Source organism: Opisthocomus hoazin, chromosome 2 (assembly GCF_030867145.1).
Source record: "Opisthocomus hoazin isolate bOpiHoa1 chromosome 2, bOpiHoa1.hap1, whole genome shotgun sequence".
Classification (NCBI taxonomy): domain Eukaryota; kingdom Metazoa; phylum Chordata; class Aves; order Opisthocomiformes; family Opisthocomidae; genus Opisthocomus; species Opisthocomus hoazin.
Genome location: NC_134415.1, coordinates 22,098,326 through 22,123,846, shown reverse-complemented (window position 1 = coordinate 22,123,846; position 25,521 = coordinate 22,098,326). Strand labels below are relative to the sequence as shown.

Here is a 25,521-nt window from a genome sequence, read left to right as displayed (position 1 = left end):
AAACCCTGACGGGAGCTGAAACAGAAAATGCTGTGAAATGAAATTAAATTACTTTGCCTGGCACAGTGGAGAAACAGCAGAACAACACGTTTATATTTCTGTTCTTTGTAATGAATTGCTGTGCTCTGACCAATTACTAACAGTAGCTTGCAAAAGCACTGAGTTTTAAAAACAAAGCAAGCTAGTATTTAAACCTCGTCTTATAGCCACATTTTGTACCCACATAAGATACGCTCTGCCTTTTTTTTCTTCCTGCATATTGAAGAAAATATCAGTTTAGTAGTAGTTGTCACATATCTTGCTAATTGGCCAGTGATGGACTAAAATGTGGTTAAAGGCATTGGTCGGGTTCTGTCATAGGGCAGGTAGATGTTCTTCCAACCTTCCATTGATAATTAATTGATACCCAAATGAGCATAGTGTTACTGTTCCATTACAAGATGCATTCATGTGTGTTGGACTGTCAAAGAGCAGGAAGAATGGTGTTACGTTGTTCTTCAAAAGTTCTGTGAAACTCTATAACCTTTTATACAGGAAAAGAAAAAATGGCTATGGTAATGTCTCCCATATTATGTGGTACATTATCCTGTGGCACCTGAAAGGTGCTTGGAAAGAAATTTGCAGAGCTGGAATTTGTATCGCTACATTAATGTTGAAGGGGAGCACTCGAATGCAAACAGGCCTCTGAGGGAAAACAGTTAATGAAATGCTGTCTTATGGGAAGTCCTTGGGAAGATCGGGAGGCTTTAGTTAGGATGAATTTGGTAGAACCCTGGAGAAGTTGGTGTGCTTACAAAATGCAACAGAACTTCTACAGTTCTAGAGCTTTCCCATACAATTAAAATAACCATGGAAAAGTGTTGTAAAGAAATATTGCAAAATTCTCTAGGCCTCACAAGGGAAGTTGGACCAGGTTGCTCCAACAGTTCATACACTGTTTTTATGGTGTTCTGTTAGCAATGTTACGAAATCCCATTTTTAGCATGCCTTATTAGGGCTGAGACCTGGCTAATTTTGGATGAGTCTCCTATCACTTCAGCTGTCTTAGTGAAGTATCTAGTTTAACATAACAACTGTATGTGGCCATCTGTAGAGAACAGAAACACTTGACCCACACGGAAAGTAGCTCATTCTGTGTGTTTCCAAAAATGTCTGTTTCATGTGATCAATGTATATATGCGTACATTTGTATGTTCATTGTAGATCTGTATTCACTGACTATGAAAGGAACGTAGGATGAAGATTAGACTAAATGCATGACTTGCGAGTGGCTAGGGTTGGCTGAGGTGATTGCTGCTCTTGACCGAACTTTTTAACTAGGATCTTGTTTTTGAACAGAGTACATAGCGTTCTTTTCATGCTGCACAAATGGGTTTTGCTATTTCTCCTCGGATTCTGGAGGGGAAAAAATTGGCACTTCATGAAAATAAAAATACCTGTAGCAACAATTTTAACTGGAGGAAGCAATCACATTGCATATTTCTCAGCAGTATTTAAAAAAAATAAAAGGCAATAAAAAAATCTCAACCATTGAGATGTAGTATGTACTTGCCAACCAGTATTTTCTTATAATTCTGTGTACTGAAAATTGGACTTATCATAGAATCACAGAATGGTTTGGGTTGGACGCGACCTTAAAGGTCATCTGGTTCCAACCCCACTGCCATGGGCAGGGACACCTTCTACTGGACCAGGTTGCTCAAAGCCCCATCCAACCTGGCCTTGAACACTTCCAGGGAGAGGGCATTCACAGTTTCTCTGGGCAGCCTGTTCCAGTGCCTCACCACCCTCACAGTAAAGAATTTCATCCTTATGTCCAATCTAAACCTACCCTCTTTTAGTTTAAAGCCATTCCCCCTTGTCCTATCACTACATGCCCTTGTAAAAAGTCCCTCACCAGCTTTCTTGTAGGCCCCTTCAGGTACTGGAAGGCTGCTTGAAGTTCTCCACACAGCCTTCTCTTCTCCAGGCTGAACAGCCCCAACTCTCTCAGCCTTTCCTCATAGGAGAGGTGTTCCATCCCTCTGATCATTTTTGTGGCCCTCCTCTGGACCCACTCCAACAGGTCCATGTCTTTCCTGTGCTGAGGGCTCCAGAGCTGGACGCAGGACTCCCAGTTGGGGTCTCATCAGAGCGGAGCAGAGGGGCAGAATCCCCTCCCTTGCCCTGCTGGCCACACTGCTTTTGATGCAGCCTGGGATACAGTTGGCCTTCTGGGCTGTGAGCACACACCGCTGGGTCACGTTGAGCTTCTCATCGACCAACAGCCCCAAGTCCTCCTCAGGGCTGCTCTCAATCCATTCTCTGCTTGGCCTGTATTTGTGCTTGTGATTGCCTTGACCCATGTGCTGGACCTTGCATTTGACCTTGTTGAACTTCCTGAGGTTTGCACAGGCCCACCTCTCAAGCCTATCCAGGTCCCTCTGAATGGCATCCCTTCCCTCCAGCGTGTCGACAGCACCACACAGCTTGGTGTCATCTGCAAACTTGCTGAGGGTCCGCTCATTCCCACTGTCCATGTCATCAACAAAGATGTTGAACAGCACCAGTCCCAGTACCGACCCCTGAGGAATGCCACTCGTCACTGGTCTCCACTTGGATATCGAGTGGTTGACCAGAACTCTGAGTGCAACCATCCAGCCAATTCCTTATCCACTGAGTGGTCCATCCATCAAATCCATGTCTCTTCAATTTAAAGACAAGGATGTTGTGCGGGACAGTGTCAAATGCTTTGCCCAAGTCCAGGTGGATGACATCAGTTGCCCTTATCCACCAGTGCTGTAACCCCATCGTAGACGGCCACCAAGTTTGTCAGGCATGATTTGCCCTTAATGAAGCCATGTTGGCTGTCACCAATCACCTCCTTAATTTCCATGTGCCTTAGTATAGTTTCGAGGAGGATCTTGCTGCTTCTTGTTTCTTCTGCGTGATATATGCAGGTTTCTGATTATCAGCAGTCAAGAATGTAACTTCAGTTATTTGCACTTCTGAAAGATTTTTAAGATAGCTCTCCAAATTCTGTATTGGTGTTACTGACTTCAGATTAATTGAATCCATTAATATGGGCAGAGAGCTTTGTCCTCTATTAAATTGCATCCAAGAGGCAAAAGTTCTAGTTTTAGAAATGAGCCCTTATGTGAATAAATTGCTATATAAATTGAAAATTTACATATAAAATCCTAAATGGTGGATAAAGAAGAAACATTCTCACTAGTAGTATATTCTCACTAGTTTTAGTAAACTTTTACGTAATACTGACGTAAGATGCTGTTACCATGTACCTCCTAAAATTCAATTGTCCCTTAGCTCCAGCTGCCAGACTGCTTATCCCTCTGCACTATTTGCACTTGCATGGCAGAACAATGAAAACAGTTCGTTGTTATAGCTCGCTTCCTCAACAAAAGTACACAACAATTTTTCTGCCTCCTTCCCCCTCCCCTAAACTGAGTCATTCATGGACTTCCATCACTTCTGTGACTTAGGTGTACCGAACAGATGGAAATATGGCAGATTACAAACAGAGGTAAAGAGTACTTCTGCCTCTCTACGTCATATTGAGGCAGACTTGTTGAGAGCCACCCTTAGATATCAATATTGGCATCTGGCACCTATTTTTATGTGAAACCGTAGAAAGAAGGGTTGAGTTGCTAGCTTTGCTACTTGCAGTTTTTTTCACATTTTGAAGACAAGCTACAAATCCATGGGAGGTTATAGAGCTGTGCCATCTTCTCTGCCACTTCCGATATTGTGAAATTTCTTTGAGAAGCCGCCTGAAGGAGAAGCTGTAGTTCTCCAGCAGTAGCAGTGCACTTGTTAGGGGCAGGCTGGAAAGCCCGAGGCTTTAGACTGCTCTCCACTGCAAGTCTTGTGGCACTGCCAGCTCTCCGAGTGGATTGTTCAGATCTCAGGGTATCTGTGTTTGTTCTGAAAACATAATTTTCTAGAACTTGCTCCCTTTCAGTTCTAGTCTTTGAAGCAGAAAAAGGGTGGAAAACACAAATGCTAAAGTCTGAGAAGTGGAAAGCAAACTACGTTAAAAGTCCTTACAAGACCAACAACAAACCCAACAGGAATGGTTTTATCGTCACCTTTTTTACACCAATCCTGTTTCGAAACTTGCTTATAGTTTCTGAATGTTTGTTCTGCACTGAGAGGGAGAGTGAGTAACTATTTATTTTAGTAAATTCTGTAGTAGGAAGTAAATTCTGTCTGGCCCACGTACTGAAAAGAAAATGCTAAATGAGCTATTTATCACGCAGATGGTGATGTTCTCAAAAGTTAGGATTTACATTTTTCTGCTAAAATTTGAGCATCCCCATATTGTGCTTTCAAAACCAGTTCCGCAAAATACTTTAGCATGATTTGCAAATGGGGACATGGGAAGAGGGAGAGAAAGCAGCTCTTAAAATACGTTTTTAAAATTCTCCATTTTAAACTATGTAACCAGTATTTCTGTAACGCCTGTGATTCAGGTCTTTACACGCTGTATGCCAAAACTGATCTGCAGGGTTATTTACCTTCTGTGAATTTACTTTGAAATGGCTCTGTGCATTCAGAGTAAATACGTAGTTGTGTTTCCAATGAGTGGAAACAGCTGTGTCAGTGGAAACTTCCCAAATGTAGATACGCACTGAGGTATCCATTCACAGGCTAAAATAACTGCAATAGTTAATCAGTAAAGGTCGATTTATAAAACTATTTGTTTATAATACTTTTACTGGATTTTTAAAGTGTTGACAAATAATAACTGCCCACTTAGAACTTTAAGGGGTATTTTAAAATCAAATCCCTTTGGTCAAACAAATAAATCGAGCTTCTGTGGACCTGACACAGTGTCTGGGAGTATTAGTTGGAATTTTTTGTGTAACTTCATTGAGCCGTGTACTGTGCCATATGCAAGCACGTAGGATCTTTAAGAATAAGCATTTCTGATAATTTGCTTTTGGGAGACCAGATCAAAATATGGGTGGTAGTGGTTGTTGTTACTCTGCCAGAATATTTTGCGAGACTTGCAAAGCAGGTAATCAGTCAATGCTGCTATTAACCGAACATCCTCTTTATATATGCAGTTATAAGAAAACAAAGTTTATAGCAGACCAGAGTTTGTAAGAAGCAATTAGTTTGGGAAAGGTCCATTATATTTACTGTCTCTTACTTTGCAAACTGGATCTAATGATTACACATGTTTTTAGTCTTGTATCTTCAGCTTCTGCTGGGGCTGTGGAGAAGTGTGTGTCTGTTTATCAGTCTTTCAATGAACAGGAGGCTCGAGAAGACATGCTGTCTTATTTGTTTCTTCAGTGCTGCTTGTTGTCCGAGGTCATATTGATTTTCTGTATTAATTCAGTGTTGCTGTAGTGTATGCATGATTTCTAGGCTGTGATGCACTCATTGACTGTTTTATTGACATGCTGTGGCAGTGTTTTTTGATCTGTTTTAGTGTTTATAGAGTTTTGTGAGTGAAGTTTTTTGAAGGATATCAGAAATACTTAAGAGCTCCGGTGTAGCTGATCAAGACCCAAATGCAGGCTGCAAGTTTAAAACAGAACTAATATGATGACACAATGATTCAATTTAAAAGCTAGAATAACACATGGCCATCAGGTAGGTAAGAGAGGTAAATTGCTTGAGGAATGATTAAAAACATTTTCAACAAAGTTGGTTTTATATAGACTGAAAGATGGATGCTGCTGTATTTAAAAGCTTGTGACCTCACTGCAGCATTTGTCATTGTAGATTTCCTCTTTCTTTGGAATTATTGGTTTATGTGTGACACAGATGTATACAGTTACTTATGGTAGCTTTCTACCAACTTATAAATTTAGTTACCATTTGTAATATGTCAATATTGAATCAACTGTAGAATGACTTCAGAATGACCTTGACACAGTAGTGTTTTTCTCAACTGTATTGATTAGAAGTAACATACTAAAAATTTAAGAAATATTGAAAAGAACTGTGTACTATGTCTCATCAATTGTAATGATTATTTATCGTTGTTAGATGTCCCAGTTTGCATTTTGCAATTGTCTTTCTATACAACTACAGAATCCCCGTTTTAGAGCGGGCAAGTTGAATTGCAGTAAAACCACAGCTTGTGCTAGAGGTGGGAGGTACTGCAGAAAGCAGCCTGTTGTAAGTTCTTGGTTATGTCTAGAAGTTACGTAGTTACAAAAGATTACATCTTCTGATACATTAATCTTCAGATTCATCTGCTTGTAACATAAACCTAAGTTTCACAGAATGAAGTACTCAAGGTGATACTTAACAATGAAGTCTGTTAGCTGAAGTCATGGCAGTACTTTGTGAATGCAAAATACTTTGTTTAGGTTGATTAACTGACCTTTTCTATGGAAATATCCAACAAAGAAGTCCTTAGACTTCTGACTGCATCAGGTTATGTTTAACATTTAAGTCAAAATATATACATTTGTTTAGAAGAGGTTTCCTAGTTCTTCTTAGCTTATTTACTTGAAGGCTCTGTTTTGCAAATACAGTTCTTGCTGATTGGCATATGTTATGGTAGAAGTTCTGCAGGAAAAGGGAAAATAGTAGCAGCAGAGGCAGGGTGTCCTTGTTGATGCCATTTTTATGTCTTGTACTTGATAAATCCAGAACACAAATACAGCTTGTTAATCAGAATATCCACAGGATTTGTTCCAGGCATCCAACTTCAGTAGAATCAATGCACCAAGAAAAATTGTATTTCTCTTCCATGTTGTAGCTTGCTTTTGCAAAGATCTATTAGTAGAAAATATCTCATGGGTTGAAAACTGTCTCTACAATTCCTAATGATGTATCCATTTGTCAGAGCTTTTGTTCCTTACGCTATTTTCTAGTCATTGTTGTCATCATGATCAATTGTGTTTCTTATGCTATAGGGGCCCAGACAATGAGATCTGGTTGTGCTAGGCACTCCCTGAACAGAGATCACAGAGAAGAGCAGAAGGTGCTTACCCAGAAATCTCAAAGTCTAAATGACATGCATCCAGGAGCTAGTCTTTTTATTGGGTTGTTTCGGGAATTTGTGTTAGTGTAGAGTGGTGTTTTCTTTCACTAATGTCTTCTATTGCAAATACAGCTTTGAAAGGTGGTGTTTGGTTTTTTTTTTTGTTTTTTTTTTTTTTTTATTATTATTATCATCTCTGATTGTTGCCATGTCGGGACGTTTGTGGTGCTGTTGAAAGATTCGTCAGGTAGGGCATGAAATAGTTTCTGGTAGCCGTCAGCTGCTGATCTTGGTGTTGAACAGGCTGTGAAAGAACGCTTGTGTTTGTTCAGAATTTCTACTATATGACTAGGTAGATAGACCTCAGCTGAATATTATTCCTGTAGGTGGAGAGTAGCTCACCTCTTTCTAGAAACATTTCTCAGTTTTTTAGAAGGTACAAATGGTTCTTTATTCCCACTGACACATCTCTTCCATCAGGATATATCTCTAGCCCACCTTTGCTATTCCTCCTGGCAGTACCATCTCTCTCTGAAAGAAAGTTTCAAGTTAATCACTAGGTTTTCATTGTAAATAATTACATTTTAAGATTTTAACACAGGAGTCAACCTTCTTTATTGTATTCATTTTGTCTGTGCTGGTTTAACCACTTATGTATAAGGGTTATCACTTTTCTAGATTTATTTGTGTGTTTTTTTTAAATGAGAATGGATGGGGAACCTATTGTATAATAATCCATGCACTTATGGTAAACTCATGGAAAAGAATTTCAGACTCCCTTAACAGCTTCACTGCAGAGGCCTTATCTCTTATGCAACCCAAAATTTGATTCAGCATTCAACACACACTCATCCTTACCTTCCTCTGTATTTTAATGTCTGAGAGGAACCTGATGTGTTGGAAGTGGCTTAGGAAGAGCCATATAGAGTCTGGGGAGAGGCAAAGGTGGGATCAGGGTGCACTGCCCTTGGGGGAGCCCAGCAAGGCTCTGCAGCTTCTGGAGTGAAAGGGATCTGCACGAATGGATCCGTTGTGACATTAGGGCAGGCAGTCTTCCAGCAATTAAATGTAAAGTACCTGTGAAGTAAGGATGATGCCTGATGCCTGGGAAGCTGTTTACCAAAACTCAACAAGCCGCATAAATGTTACATTTTTAGACTCAAGGATGGTGCTTTTTCTGGGAGTGAAAATAATCTGAAACTATCTGAACAGGACAGTGCTGAACGGGCAGAGCGAACTGGATGATTTCTGTCTTCAGTCACTTGGTTCAGGTAGGTTTAAGAGTTAGAGCTCTTTCATAAATGCAGCTCACCTTGAACGTTCTCAGGAATATTGTGTACTCAGGCAGATAGATTTTGAAGTGTCCATAGCGTATAGCTTTTCTCCCTTCCCAGTGCAAAGCAAAATATCCAGTCAAAGAAACCAGGCACACATTTGTTGCTCTGCTCTGTCCAGTCTCAGTAAGGAGGACTCTGCTTCTTCTAAAGGCCTAATCTCACATTTTTATTCATAGATTGGTTAAAGATAGGATACCACACCAGCTTTTTGGTTCTCATGACGTAGGTTTCCTTGCTTGAACAGAACAACAGCAAGCAGAAGTGTGTGAGCCAACTTCTAATGTAACCAAAATCTTTGTTTTTGAAATTCGTTATGCAATGTATCAACTGAGAACCTATTTCCTTTGAAGCTTTAGTTTTATGTAGGCAGGGTTTGGGGGATTATTTTTTTCCCCCCACTCAGCTTTTCATTTCTTCAGTACCAAAAGATCAGCACTCATTCAAAAACCACAAGTGAGGAAAAAGGGTAAAATCAAAGAACTAAAGGAAGCTTAAACTGATTTGCAAAGTTTTCTCCTTCTGCTATGCCTTCAATTTCTCCTTTTAGGAGGGATAATTCAAAACTATTATTAATATGTCTTTTCTCTTGGGTCTTATTTGGTTTAATCTTAAAATACGTCTGTGCTGATGCATAGATGCTTATTACAAAGATGAAATTTTTTTTCTATGTTTGTTTCTTTCTCTTCTTGGAACTATTCATCTATTTTATGACTGTGTTTACAACTGAAAGAAATCCTTGCCCATCCAGATCTTGAGTTTCTGGTTTGTTTATTTAAAAAAAAACACAAACAAAACCCCCCAAAAAACCCCAGACAACAAAAAAATCCAACCAACCAACCAACCCCCCCCCAAGCAGTGCATTTATACTAATATAGAAACTTGAAGGTTATGATGCTCAGCCAGACAACTTTGTCATATCCTAAATGAACAACTTTAAATAAATCTCTTGTTTTCCCAAATCTGTTAGAGTAAGTTAATGTCAGTAGATAACCTGTAATTCCTCTGACTCTGCATATTTACTTGGTGGGGTAGGCGATGTGTTTCTTCCGAGACAAGATTTCACCTGTTGGTAGCATGGCATCTGAAAGCAGACATCTGTGTGTTGTTACCCGAATGACAATAAGTGTCAAGCCTGAGAGGAGGAGCTGTGAAATAATAGTGTGAGAGTCCACATGAAGTTCTTTGCTCTTGCAAGTTAACACTGACTTTAGTAATGGCACAGGGATTTGATTGGGAAAACGAACCTTGCAGGCTAACTATTCAAACCCAAAATTCTTTTTAAAGGTATCAGTGCAAACGCAAATCAGTATTAGGTGACAGTTCAGTCTGTTGGTGCCTGATCCTTTTAAACTGCGCTGCTCGGTGAAGAGGCTCTCCAAAGGGTGCTTATGTAATTTTGGCTGTGTGATAAATGCCTTCGTAACAAACATCTCTCCGTGGATTTATAGCCATCCCTTGGACTGTATCCAGTTAGCTGATGGAACATCTGGTAACCATTGTGCGTTTGTAATAAGCCCTTACTGTGTAAAGCTGGCTCAAACTTTTCAGACAAAGATGGATGACCTTTTCTTGGCAGCCTTCTAGCTGTTTGCCAAAACAAGTGCTTTGCAGGGAGCAAGACACTGGTAGAAGATTTGGTTTAAAGGCACCTTTATATTGTATTTTAAGAGTTTGTACTTGTTTAAGGAAAATTGCATTAGACTGAAATAGAAAAATAATGAAACTTGTGTACGTACCACGTTCCAAACTGCTGTCCCCCTCTTCTCCACTTATGTAGTAAAAGCTCCGATTTCCATATGTTGGGGGTTTTTTCCTAACAAAATTGTGCAAGGCCTTTGGAATAGACATGTTTAATTTCACCACTGCGTATACCTAGTGTGTTTTTTGAAGAAAACTGGAGAAAAGTATTAAATTAAAAACTATAATGGTGTTTTCATACAGAAGGGAAAGATGAACTAGTAATAAGATTTCAATTAGAAATGCATTTTTGGAAATCTGTATATGACTCGCTATTTCATAATAGAAGACACAACATAGATTAATGCTCATTGTATAACATGATGTGATGTGAAAACCACATCTAATATTATGGTTTATGTGTATTTGTTTTGTTGTACTTCATAAAATACATAACCTATACTCTGCTACGATTTGTTAGTGTTTTGCTCTACAATTCTGTTGTTACGCTACTGTGCTCTGAATCAATCTGTTCCCTCTTCACCCTTATGCTCCCCAACGATAGTCAAGTCTGTTTGTTGTTAGTATCATTGAGGAAGAAAGTCTTGGTATATTGTAATTTGATTAGCTGGTTAGGGGATGAATAGATGAGGTAATACGTACATTAAAGACGGTTATATCCATGTTCCTGGCCATTTCATGTACCAGTGAGGCTGTGAAAACTTTGGGAGCGGTAAGTTTGTCTTTTGTGAACATCATTAACCAAACATGTACTGCCTTCAACATAGCCTAAAATTCTACTACTATTTTTAAAATGAGTTCTACAGTAGTGTAAACAGCTGTAGTCTCAAAAACTACGTATTTTTTGACTATAGTCTTGAGAGGTTAAAATATTTTACTACAGCTGGAAACAGAAGTAAATTTAGGAAAGTTCGTTCTTAGTAGAGGCTCAAAATCTGCATACAGTTGCATATTTATCTATTAATCCATTGAAAATAAGTATAAAAAAGTGTTGTAATAAGCAGAGGTAAATAATTTTTCATGTTTTAAAAGCTATTTAAAAGAATTTAAAGCTATTTAAAAATCACTTAACTGAAAAGTACTATTGTTATATCTTACGTAAAAGCCTGAATTTCAAACTCTTGGACATTTTAAAAATAATAAGCAGATGTTCTAAAAGGATAATCCCATTACCTGTGCTCGTTTGTCAGAGGATCTTAAATCATTTCAGTCTTTTGCACTTTCCATTTAGGAAGAGTGGACAATATTAAAAACCTGTGGTGTAGAATATGGAGTTTCAGTAAAGATAAAACAAAGCATTTGAGAAAAGTTAATAGATTATGTGCTTTGCAAATCATCAAAATTTATACTTGCTGTTACTTTTTTTTTTTTTTTGAGGTAATGATCATGCAGTACAGAGAGTGTCCCAATAATTAGAGATTAAAATTAGGTAACAAAGAACACTGCACGTGGGAAGCCCTTGTCTTTAGTGAACGTGGCCATCATTAAAAGGGACCCTTGGACTCTGTTTTACTACTGGACATACGGTACTGTTAAATATGTGTGTTTATACCTCTCAGTGGTAAGCCATTCTTTATACTATTGGAGAATAAGACAAACTATAATCTCAGTATTTTATAAGTAAGTATCACTAGCTGATGTAAATACATAGCTAAATATATTTTACCATAGAAGAAGGTAAAAAGAGCTGTATACAAAAGGGCAGTAGTTTTGTCAGTCAGAAGCTTTCTTGGCAGGTTTTGCAGGTTACACTTTTGCATATTCAGAAACGTTTTTCTCATTTTTATAACAACAGCTGTGCTCATAATTTGGTACACCTTCAGCCTGTGGTAGATCTTTTAAGGCATATTGTTAACTAAATCTGTGGATTGTGCAATGAAAAATAGACTTACTGCATTGGAACTTCATTATCTCAAACTGTAATAGTGTGGGTTTGTGTTGAGTGGTTTTTTTCTTTAAAGATTTTGGTAATCGTAACGTGTTCTTGGAAATGCCTCTGCAAAGGCATCTGCAGTGCTAATAATGTGTTAATTCTTGTGGTACTCTCAGAATACAGTACGGTCTGCGATTCATACTAATGTTGCTTCTGCTTCCACCTGCCCTCTCACCCCTGCCTCACCTTCATGTAGACAGAATTTGGCTGAAAGAATATAAATACTCTGGTAAACTGTTTTTTTGTGTTAGCAGGGGTTACCACTAAAGTAATAAGGTAGAGCAGTTCATTTTCCATCGGTACCTTTATCTGTCCTTTTCATGGATGCTTTGTACCTGAGGGGGGGAATTGTTTTGTCACTGTAAAAGGCAGTCTCTGGACATAAAAATGATTGAGTAGAGCATGTGTGTATTACTTGCAAGTTAGAGTTTTTAAAAGAAATCTTCAAAGAAAGCAAGGTGCAAGTCCAAAAAGGAAGATCAAGCCCTTTCATCATTTCTGTGGATTTTCATAAGGGCTGTTCTAAGGAAAATATTGCAAGTGAGATATATATTCTGATTTAAACACGACCTAGTCCTTTATCTTTTTTTTTAAGCTATGACTTTTAATTTGCTTTCTTTACTTCTGCCATATTTCTTTAATGTATTCTTCAAAAACGGTGAATTAATGTGCTATCAGGAATAATGTAAAATGTAGATTTTAATCTGAACTAGTAGCTTTAACAGACTAACTGCCTGATATGTTGGACTCTCAGCTATTGCATGCAGTATAGATCTTTGAGTTCCCTTATACTAAGGCTAAGGTGTATTTCTCAGAAATTGTATTACTGTAACACACACTAAGCTTAACCATTAATAAATAGTGAAGCTATATCAGAATCTAGGGCAAAATACTCAAGCTGAATAAATCGGAGTTCTAATAACTCCGGTTTGCAGCAGTGGGGCTCCTTCTTCCAAGATAGAACAGATAGAAAATCTCACTTATATTACAGTGTTGTAAAGGAACACTGAGAAATACGCCCTTTCTACTTACTTCTCTGTTTATAATTCCTAGATCAGTACCAGGAAACTGAATCTTTCCAGTTAATTCCTAAGCATGTGTTTTTCTTCTTTATTAGTCTTCAATGCAGCATTTTTTAACTTCATCCCATCATCTTGGAAGTCTGCTCTGCTGTGAATGGTGTGATTTAAAGGAAACATCTTCCATTGCAATTCGTGACTTTTCCATAGTAGAGAAGTGACCCATGGTATCAGTTCACCTCTGTCTAAAATACTGGAAGCAGCTGTACTTTGTTTTCAGAGCAGTGTAATTGCTTACGTTTGCACAGCAATATCATAAGGCAAGAAGGAACTAGAGAGGAAGAAGGAACTTCTTTTCCCATTTAGACTTCAGAAAAATGAAACTGTGTGAATATATAATCACTTTCAGACTTTGGTCAGGATGCTTGAAAATCTAGTCTGGCCTTTATTAAAAATATGATTTAGTATTTAACTATTGTATGACAAAGAACTGCAGCCATTCTGTTTTCCTTTTTGAAAGAGTGCTTGTTTAGCAGTACAATTTTCCCAGTAATCCTGGGCAAGGACTTTATTTGAGGGTTGGTAAAAGTCGGATCACTGCTGTGGGATTGTCTTTGCGTCTGAAGAAAGTTTCAGGTGCAGAGGTCAGAATATTAAGATCAAGTTTGAGGCTTTGCCTCAGTGGGTGAGTTCTTAGTTTTACAAAATTGTCCTGTGCATTTCAGTTGATTAAGTAAACAAGCAATGTACACCCATGTGTTCAATTAACATTATATTTAATATTATATTCAGAAGCAGAATTCACAAATATTTCAGTGTTTTATAAATGTTAGTGTGAGAATCATGTAGAATACATGCTGAACAGAGGCAGAGAAAGGACTCATTAGCTGCAAACACAATAAGTAAAATTTAAATAGCGGAGATCTTGTTTTGTTTTTAAACTACAGTAATATTTGTTTTGGTGTCTGATTTACTTTGGTGTTAGAACAGCTAATGGACTAAGAAGGTTTTTATTTACTTTCAAATGCTTTAAAGTGTTTCTGAAGAAAAATAGTGTTAAAATTTGTAAAGAGTTCTAAGGTGTTTTATAATTAATTTGTATGCATTCCATATGTACAGCAAATTTTGCTAATATCTGTGATGGCAGATGTTTATTTTAGAGCATCCAGTTTTCATGTATTCATAGTTTTTGGAGTGAATATAAATATATAGTTGTTATACTGAACAAACTTCAAGGCTGGTGCAAATTTAGTACTTCAGGCAAGATAATATAGCTCCTTCATGTATGCAGTGGGGTCACGGATGAACCCAATTTATAATAACATTTTTGAGGATAGGATTGTCTGGTTAAATGCCATAACTGGAGCAATTTGTGCGTCTGCCATCTTGACTTTGGGCAAGATTCTTCTGCGTGTCAACAGACTTCTCTGGAAAATACGAGTACATCTGCCTGTTGTGCTGCAAGGCTGATGTTAATAAGTGGAAGTTTTCTTTGAGAGAAAGAGCTTGTTAAAGACTGGAAAAGCACTTGAGATTTAGATTTATATCTTGTTTTCAGTTAACTACATACTCCTCACTTAAAAAGTAGGAAGTACACTCAGTGTGATGCAATGAACTTGCAGTTATTAAAAAACAATTTGTCCCTGTTTCAGAATCTTAAATGAACTTGTAGTACTGGGTTTTTTTTGCTGTTTAAGAATTCATTATTTTGAAACTCTTTGCTGGCTGCTAAATTGTAATCAGGGGTCCTTTTTCAAAATCCTGTCTTGGGACATTTTGCTGAATATAGTACCTTTGTGTACAAATGCAGGAGTTATTAGTTCTTAGTTATACTTGTAGATTTGAGAGTGGCAAGTTGACCACAATGAATAGTTTTTTTCTTCCAGTGTGTGGTGTTGTAGCGGATTTCAGAACGGATCTTAAACCAGAAAAACCAAAAAAATCCAAAAGCTGAAGACTCTACAAACGACTTTGAGGATTTGAAGATTAAAAATCGTTAATTATAGTTTGTCTGTTTTTTTATTAAAAAAAAAAAAAGGCTGTCATCCCCAGTCTTTTATTAAAGAGCATAAATTATGCACGCTCAGGGAAGGTCAGACATCCCATGTGTAGAAGATACATTTTACTTCTTCATTTAGTCTTCATGGGATATAATCAGTATCAGAAATGACATTTCCTGTTTTGTGAAGATGCTGGTTTGGAGGGTTTGTGTTCATTTCAGAAGAATGTATACATCACTGCAAGTTATTTAGCTTCTCTTAGGTAGATCAAGCGTTTCCCTTACCTGTGCTTGAGTGTTTAACCAAGTTATGTAAGGAAATCATATATTATTGTTTCAGCAATTTTCCTAATTTTTTGAGTGGGAGAAGGGGAGGGAGACTTCATGCACTCCGTAGTATCTTGTTTGATGTCTTCTCTGAAGGACTGTGCACTCACAGACTTTCCACCTAGGATAGCCAAGGCTTTTGGCATATTAGAATGTGATCCAGCTTTTCACGTTTCTGTTTCTTTGCAGCACCACAGTCCTCATTATGTACAGATATCTAACTCTGTACTGCTCCAGAAAGGCTGACTTTGGGACATGAGCTATCAAACAGCATGGGCCTATGTTTCTGTATTTTTTTTGAGGTTTATCACCCATTTTCTGGGCCTCAGCAGGAGTCAGTGGAACTCCTGCCGCCAGCTGGACAGATCACTTGAATTATTGGGCACACTGTTTCCTTACAAACTGAGAATAGCGACTTAGTGAAAGATTCAAAGTAGGAAATACAAACATCTTTATCCCGTGCCAGTTTAGCTACACGTAAAAAACTATGGAAAGTATTGGAAAGTATTCAATTTCATTGCTACTACCTTTGGAGGAGAAAGCCTTTAAGAATCCTGAAGTCATTTACAAATAATCTTGTGGAAAGCTGAGGCAACTAATACGTCCAATACATTCTACACTAGTTTCTCTGCAGTGTTAATATTTTCTTCTAGGGAACAAGACTCCCAATTTCTAAATTAATATATATTAAAAGTAGTGGAAGCAGTTTCCCTTTACTGTGTATATGACAGACATAAAGGCTATAGAAGTTGTATTTAAGAACGTGCGTCTTTTTAATTTCTTTGCACAAACTCTTTTAACCATATAAAATATCAAAATGGAATTATTTTGTTACCAAATTCTTTTTTTGTTACAAATACTGTATGCTGCTGAAGTCACAACTATCATCTCTAAGGGTTGTGTTGACATAGTAGTTTGAGTGATTCCTTCTAGCAATGCTGCAACTGCTAACATCGCCAACTTTGAAGGACTGCGTAAAAGACTTTAGAAGTGGATTTGATTTGCTATAGCACAGGTGAAACTGAAAATGTTGCACCATATCTGGTCTGAGAAACTTTGGATAACATGAGGCATGCAGTATTTCTTCTGTGATTGTAATGAGGCCAGCCCAGTTCCACTGGAACAATTTTACATCAGTAAGAGATTTGGAAGAAAACATGGAAAAAGTCCAACCTTCCAGTTTCATACTTACACTAGAAAGACTAAGGAAAAAAAATCTGTCGTTAAACATCTGGAATCTATTTCATCAGTTTGCTGGTATTGATGTTGCATTTTCTTTTATTCATTCTTCTCCTCTCTATTCCTGGGAGACATACGGTTGCGGTTTTTAATTAGTTAGAAAATGGAAGTTTCTGTTAAGGATTACTCAGAATAAATTTAAATAATGGCATTGTTAAATTCAGTAGGATCTAAATTTTTTTACTAGTTCCCTATTTTTGTAGCACCCAACTAAACCTTTTCCTTCTTTTCCCTTCTAGTCCTCCTTCCTCAAGTAAGAGTTGAGGAGTGACTTCATAGGTTGGTGTACATTAATCACAGATGAGCTGAATGTGAAGTGTGCTGTTAAAGATTAGGTAGTTTCAGTTTGAAATGATTCTCTTGGTGTTTTTTTAATACTGATATCCTTTTTGGAAATCTACTGCTACTTTTGTGTAGCTGTGTAATAAATAGCATTTCAGAAGGTCGTTTTCTAAGAAACGGACGCAAAACCTCAGTAATACCGAAGAAAGAGATTTGTAATTTTTTTCTTTTATTTTTAAAGACATTATCTTTCTTTTTTCACTTGGTTAGTGCCTGTTCTTGGTAGCTACTTCTAGAGAACCCCATGGAAAAGTTGCGGCGATTAGGCAAACAGTCTCTTGAGGCATATATCTCTCCACAGAAAGCAATGTGGAACCAAGGCTTTTTTTTTCTTTTTGTTCCTTAACTTCCCTGGGATTTAGCCACCCATCTCACCAGGTGGGATTTTCACAAGAACCTAAGTATCTGTCTCGATAGGCACTAAAACCTTAATCTGTCCCCTGGTTCTTTGTATGGGGTTTGGTTATGCACAGCTCTCAGCACCAGTGCATACGAGTAGTGTCTTGCTCTGAATGCTAAACCAAACAAAGCTTGTTTTATGCCTTCTTACAATGGGAGGAAGAGAGCAGATGACCATTAATCGCATTGTTTGAATTTGCAGCTAAAAATCAAAGTCAGACTTCTTTTTCTCCATGTTACTGTGAGGTTGGATTGGATTCATTATCTTGCTGAGTGGTCTGTGACTGCCTTCCCTCGCTTCCTGCCAAGCTGCTTATCCCGGCCCAAAGTGCGTTGCTTCCCCTTCCACTTCCTGCCAGCTTCATCTCCAGAAGTGCAGGCAGGCCAAAGTCTGAAGTCCCTGCCCCGGCAGAACTGATTCTTACTTGGATATCGGTATTTGGAGCTGTAATTTCCTGTAAATCCTTCCTTGCCGAGGTCTTTAAAGCTTGCTATACTTAGGATAAGTAAAAGCAGTTACACAGATGACCGAATCAGATGAACAGCGGAGTAGATTTTTCCTCTTTGATTTGTCTTGAAAAGGCTACTGAAATATGTAATTGCTGTGGGGTGAAGTCACTGTTTTTTGGTGTGGCAGAGAAACTGTGGCTGTCTATTATTTAGAGTGCATTCTTAGGAATAAAATCATTGCAAATTGTGATATTTGTATCTTAGTACAAGTTTTAGGGATAAATTAGCCTGCCTTTATGTGGCAATAGTGAGGCATGGAGCTGCCAGTCCAAAACACCACCACTTGTACATTTTGCATTTGAGAAGATAAACAGAATCCACAGGAAAAACAGAATAAGCAGGAGATACTCTGTTATCGTTAAAAGACAATTCAGATTACCAAACCAAAATTAACGATGAAAAAATTCAGACTAATCTGATTCCATCAGTCAAAAGGACACGTGTGTGTATGTATACACATAAATATATATATATAGCTTAAATAAATAATTCATAACTGAAAAATGTCTTGTGAGTGCCTGGAAAATGTTAGCATGTTTGATATGTTGTATCAGAATAACAAGTAGTTCCGTTATGGTTTTATCAAACACCTTAATAATCAATAATGGTTGTAGTAGTATTATTTATATTGATGTAGCATGTATTCTTTTTATGTTTAAATAACCGAGCTACTAAGAGTTTTAATCCTAGATTATCATTGTGGCTGTCTGGAGTCTTCCTAGGGATAATAAATTGTATCGCTTAGCTGAAAGATGCTGGAGTACACAAAATGGCCGTTTACTCGTTTGGTTAACGAAAGTTTAAGCAGCAACTGACTATGCAGCAAAGCATAATGTAAGACGTTTTCAGTGTTTATCAACATCTGTTATGTGAGGTATGAAAAAAGTGGTTTTACAAAAGAAGTTGCAGGACAGTAGGTAATGTAGTTTAGAATTAAATATTATATAAACCTTGATCTTGACACCATGGTCTTGCTACTTCTGCTGGTATTGTTGATGTCCTTTGTAAGGAAAAGAGACGAGATTTCCTGTATATGGTAAAAGTTGCATTTATATGGCATTTCTTACCATCATAGAAGACTCTATATGTTGCATAAGCTTTACAACATACAATCATTAAGGTCGGAAAAGACCTCTTAAGATCATCCAGTCCAACCGTCAATTATGATCCTCTAGTCTGACTTCTTCCAAAGGACTGACCAAATAAAGTAACCCAGAAATTCCTACTTAAGCTCGTAGCTCTCCTTTGAAAAGTAGTCAAATTTTAGGAAAACATCCTCTCTTGTTGTAGAGACTATGAACAACAGGGAGTTCAGCATACCCAATAACCAACTACTCTTCACTGTTAAAAACAGGCAGCTACAGCCTGAACTGTAGCAAGACTTTCAGATACCCAAAACAGGCTAGATATTTCACTTCTAAATTTTTTTAGTCGCCTTCCCTGCCTTACGTCTTTAGAAGAAGTGTTTTTACATGGAGAAACTGAGGCAGAGATGCTGCCATTCCTCCAGACTTGGGAGGATTATAGGCTAGTGGGTTGCTCAGTGAATACCGGATTCAGGAAGCTGCCTCAGCAAATAAGTATTTGTGACTTTGGACAAGTCATCAGTTTACCCCACATCTCAATTCTGCTTGTGTGTCAACACTGTTGTTAAATAGGACTGCCAGGGATAAAATATATGGAAAACTGAATCGAGCAGGTAGGGCTGCCAAGAGTCTGGAGCATGCTGGAGCTGAGATCAGTTCTCCTGATGCCCATGTTACCATCCTGAACCAGAGTCAGGCATTGCAAAAAAACAAAACAAAAAAAAAGCTGCATAAAACTAATGGATAACTCTGTCTTGGATGTGACGGTAGACTTTTAAATCCTTTCTGTTAACAAGAAAGCGCTTTTCTAGTTCTGGAGGAAAATATCATTAGAAATGCTGATATTTCTGGTTTTATATTTTTGTTTTTCAATGCAGTACTTGAAGGACTCCAGCAAGTGCTTTACTTTTTTGCATTAGGCCATCTAACTATGGCAGGCAGATCTGCAAGGCAGAGTTGCGTTCTGGGAGCTGGGCACAGGAGCATGGCTTCAGCTCCCTAAAGAAGGGCTGTCAGCTACCTGCTCCCTCTTATATTCTCAAATCAAAACTTCTGAATAATCTGTAACTGAAGTGCAATAATTTTTAAATATGAATTTTTGTATTACATGCATAGATGAAGTAAATACGTCGAATTGTTCTGTCAGTTTAGAGGAAGAGCGATTGGTGCAGATTCTGGTTTGTTCTACTTCCCTTTCCTGTCAGCTGCTGCTGAAGGCTGAGACAGAGATCTGGTGTGCAGGTTTTTTCCCAGGGGATCAGCACTAGGCAGTCTTTTCAGTATTTCCGTTAACACTTTGTCACTTCAGAGATGCATTAGCACCTACAGTATGCTTCACCTGTGACCTCCTGGAGGAGAAAATCAAGTTTGAAATATGAAGTCATGCAATAGTATTGACATGAAGGTAATTCATTTTAAAGCTATTGAATTATGACTGAATCTCTTTTCAGGATCCAGTGCTGTGATCCTTATTCATGCAGGGCAAGTGAGGATTGCTGATGTACAGGTTGCAAAGCAGGTCCTTTTATCCTGTCTCTCACCTGTGTGACACAAATTGGGAAAAAGCAGCAGCTTAATGAAAGGGTGCTAATTAGTTTTTTTTAATAAAATGTTTCACATTACAGATTTAGTGTAGAGTATCAAACCAGCTCGCTCTTGCTGAGTTTTTTATCCTTATGCTAGTCACTGTAATGTAAGATATGGACACTGCAATTTCCACACTGCATTACTTGAAAACTTTTGGAGGAGCAGAGCAGTTGATTATGAAAATAGCTGAAGCATCCTTTCAAGCTACACAAGGTCATGTTTGAAATAGGCAGCGTGTATGCTTTTACGGAGGTAGAAGGGTGATTCTGCAGGTCCTTCATTGACTACTGCTTAGCTCCTTTTGTTAGAGAACTTCAAATGATTAGGATTCATCCTTGACACATTATTAGAATGTATTTATAGAAGAAAACAACAAAAAGTTGCTTTAGATGATGGAAGAATTACTTTTAAAGAGGAAAAAACCCTTGGAGGAGTTTGTTTTGCTCTTGTTATTCAGAATTCATACACTGTTAATGTTTAGTTCAAAGTATTTCAACACCGTGCTTTTACCTAAACAAAGTTGTATTCATTAATAGTACAGAGAATGGATTTTGATTTGTAATTGATTAACTGTCTTAATGCGTTTGCATCAATTGAAAAATGCACTAGCACAAGCAAAATTGCAATATTGCTCCAAGTAATTTTCCAGCCTTCTGTGTTTCAGTGGCTGGATGGCATTTAAGGTAACTATGCAATGTAACGGATGCTGATTTCATACTATATTGCTGTCAGGATAATGACTAATAGTGCTGATAAAAGGCAGTTGAGCGTTTGCCTAGGGCATGGAAAACTGACTCTCCAGGGTGAACTGTACCATGATGTCAATGTTGTTTGCAATGCATGGATTCCGTCATGGCTCCCCCTTTGTCCTGTCTTTAAATAGTCCTTGCTTTTATGCAGAACTCCTCTGTTTTGATTTACAGTAAAAATCTTCTATCTGTGGTGGTGTTTTGCTGTGTTAGATTATAATCGGTACTACAGACAAAAGCAAAATCTTAAAATTTTGAAAAGGAATCTTCCTGCTTTTGATATTGAGGGAATACTTGGGTGGCCTGCATGAAATCAGTTGGTGGTCTAGCTCTAACTCCTCATGGATACATCAAAACCAAACAAAAAACCCCTCTGTTATAAACAATACCCTTGCTGATACATTCAGCATGGAACAAGAACTGAGCTGTGGAGGCACGAAATTTTCTGTGACCTTTAGATGCAACTTCTCCTGGAACACTGTCCATATTGGTAGACAAAATTGCATACTGCTCACTGTGTTATTTCCTTGCTGGATTTCAGTTTCCTTAAATCATCCTGTGGATACAGTCTAAGAAGGGAGCTCTGTCCACTGTTTGCTCATTTCTGAGCAAGTAGAGGAAGTTAGCCATAGAAATATATTTGTATTTGGATACCTACTAATTAAACTTAAGAACTGATAAATTTGATATGATTTGTGATTCTGCGTATAAGGTTGCATTTTTGCAGTTCAGTGCGCTCTTCACTGTCAGTCAAAAGAAGAGAAAGGAGCGAGTGTAGCACTGAACTCCACTCACTAACGCTGGCTCCTGTTGGGCGTGGCTGAGGAAATGCACGTACTGTTGATGGGAGCCAAATAAATTAGCTTCTTGGTGAGATAACTGAGAACTCTCATACACAGCACCATTAGATTATAGCCAACTACATACAAATATAAATGGAGAAGGTATATTATTTGTGATTGTTTATTACTGATATCTGGAGATAAGCCTGTCACTTTCTTCAATATGAAATGTGTTCTTTAAGGAACAGCAATGATGTCATGTGCAATGGTGATCATTTTTATTTTGCCTATATCTATCTATAATGACTTACAAAAAATCATGTGAGAAAAGTACAGCCTGTATTAAAAAACAGACTTTTATTATTACTGCGAAGTTATTGCTTAAATTATCTTGGATGTGAATAACACGACACAGAATTTATAAACCTTGAGCCTCTAGATGCTATGTGAAACTTATTAATTTACCAGGTACTCTGAAGGGGTATATTAGGGTTGCATCAATGTTGTAGCAACCTATTTCACAACTTGTTAAATGAATTTGATATACAGAGGAAGGTGTTAATAAAGTCTACAAATGGCTATCTTATGCAAATGTTTCTTAGAAGGATTCCTTGGGGATGAGCAGGGGAAGTTATAACTAATTTTTTTTCATTCCAAATGGTAGTATTAATAATTTTAACTGTCTGTAGAATTATAAAGTAGTTTCTGTCATTTGGTTTACATGTGGATCTCTGCCAGGTAAGTTTATATTTAGCTTTTTTCAGTATGATCCTGTTTACTGAGAAATGGTATTGTGTAAGTAAACGCTGTACTGAGTAAGTATCCTTAGCTGTTGGTGTACTTTTGCAGAAAAAGCAGAAATAATAGATAGTAGAACTGTTAGATTGCATAAAATAGACACAAGAAAGAAAGGTAACAAAGACAGTGTGACTTTTTTGACACGAAATAGCCTGGTTCTTGTATGTGTGAAGTTTCAGAAACTGCAGACTATGAGTAATACTGTTTTGCACCTACATCCAGAGGCGCTGTTATCTGTGGCCACCAGCTAAACCTGTTGAGGCGGCTAGGAATGCAGGAGATGGTCTGATTTCAGTGGCTACAACATTTCATGTTCTTGGTGGTGCTGCTTTTAAAGGTGCCTCGCTGGACAACTGTACACAAACAGCTGTGCAGTGTTAGAGCAGAACACAAAGTATTCACCCAAACCTTTGTGTCTGTCATCATTGTAAGAATGTTTCAGAGATTGTGTTTGTGGAAGATGAGGGCTCTCTGTACTGCAGTAGTTTCGCGGTGCTGTATGCCCCTCTCGTGTTGGACTGAGAGCTTTTCTGTCTCATCCTTTTGTGTGCGAAAAGTGTAGTCCTCAGCTGTTTGCTGAGCCGAATAACCCAATGGAGTTTCTTGTTGGAGGATGTTTTACTTTAAACAAACCATTCATGTTTCTGCTCCTGTTGTTTCCCAGTATTCTGCAAACCAGGAATCAGGAACGGGAGGTGCCCTAGCCGAGCAGTCATGCAGCCGAAAGTCTGCGCGCTTCCTCTTCATGCTCTCCAAAGCCACTTGTATAAGTCCAGTGCAAGAAGTTCTAGCATAGTTTGACTGACACCTTCCCCTGTACATCTTCAGCAAGCATCACTGTGATTAAATGTAATAAAATTAATTATTGGCATGTTGCAATGTTTCCTGTGATAGCCAAAGACATTTTTAGTGTTCACTGAAGAAATTTTCAGTAACAGTGAAATTTAGCAATAGTAAAAGCGGAAACGTAACAGTGTTTCTATTGCACGCTTAACAGCAAATGCAGAACCTTTACATGTTTAGTCTAAGCTGGCTTGCTCATTTGTATTCCTGTTTTCATTTCAGTTTCGGAAATGTGTAATTTTGTTAGGCTTACCTTAAATTTCATACACAAGCTGTGAATAAAACAATGCTTCCTTGTCTTCAATTATTTCAATGCAGAACACTCTTCCTTGTGGAATAACCTATAGAAGGGAATAGAAACACTGAGAAAATCAGATCGAGTTGATGGGACTTTTTTCTTTCAGATTATCATTCTATAAAGACGAGATTCAGGAGAGACAGTGCACTTTCTTATACGAGGCAAAGGGACGTCTGCAGGTGCATCTGGAGGAAACACTTGGATCCTGTGTGTTGCGCTCTGTTTTTACTGGGCTGTTATTGTTGTCCACTGAAAGGCAAGATGCCAGAACTGCACAGGAAGTATTTTTTTCTTTCTGTGAGAGTTTTTTGACAAAAATATGTCTTGCATAGAAGCTTCTGAAAATAATGCAAAGTTTTGTCAGAAATCTTATTTCCCATCTTCTCACAGCCATTTTTCCTGAATAAATAAATAAATAAACCCATGATCTTAACTAAACCTCCTTAAGTAGCATGGGGCTTTTATAACTGAATTTCTTGTAAATAGTGTTTCTGCTCGGCTTTGCATTTTGACAAAATAGCTTTAGAACAGAAACTTCCCGGTTTGTTAGGAGGTGCTGTTCTAAATGTGGGAACTAAGAGGAGATCTGAAACATTTCATGCTCAGGTACATACTTTTCAGAAACACTGTGATAACAATCTGTTAAAACTTGAAGGATGGATTGAAAAACAAAAATTCTGTGGAAGGTCCATATTGTTTGGGCCTGTTGCTTCTCAGGATTTTTATGCTCCGTGCCCCAGCATACACTCGCACTGGAAACAGCTTCAAAGCTATTCCATCTTTCTGTGTCTGTGTCCCTTTCTTCCTAATGAAGAAGATACTATTCTTTCTGGGAATCTGCTGGCTTATTTCAAATGTGATGGGGCAAAAGTGTCAAAAGTTAATTATGCTGCTGCAAGCTCAGTGAAAAATAAATGGCTTGGTGGAGAAGGGAGGACCTTCATGGAGGGTTGAGAAGTGCTTAGAGAGAGCTCATCTCAAACAGACTTCATTAATTCCAGGGTTTATAGAAGTACTTTTCTCTGTCATGGGCATCTCCAATTATTTCACCTGTTGTTTTTCCAGGTCTTTTTTTTCCCTTTCTTTCTTTAGAGGAGCTGTTGAAAAAATGCTCATTACTTTGACCACAAGTTTGTCAAAACAGATGTAATTTAAACGCACAGGGTATTTGTAGCAGTCCCCTTCTGTGCACCAGCTAGCTGTTGATTCATCACTTCACTGTCGGAGGTGGATCCGGTGGTTAGACAGTTTGCCCTCTTGCCTGTGGCCTGAAGCTAAGCTTGTGCCCCTGTTGAGCACACTGCTATCCGAGGAGCTTAATAGTCTGAGAGTTTGCCATACTTCACTGAACGGAGAATGCATATTTCAGCATAATATTCCAGTCTTTGACACTGAGTGATCCACCACCCCCATCTTGAAGACCTCACATAAACTCTATAAATTATCCTGTCTCATAAGATACAAATATCTCATCTGCACTTGTGATTCCTAGCAGAAGATAACTGAGAGCTTTAGGAAGCAGGTCTGTTGCTAGAGCTTTGGCCTGTCCATCTCATGAAAAAAACCACATTTAGGGACCAAACCCAGTCTGTTCTTTATGGAGCATTCATCCAGCAAGACCACCGAA

The 25,521-nt window shown here is 38.1% G+C and overlaps 1 protein-coding gene across 2 annotated transcripts in view; it reads left to right on the top strand.

The window, feature by feature from the left end:
• The window catches only part of PRKCE (protein kinase C epsilon), a 309,016-nt gene that overhangs the window by 106,792 nt on the left and 176,703 nt on the right, over window positions 1-25,521 (top strand). The gene's annotated exons all lie outside the window — the stretch shown is intronic.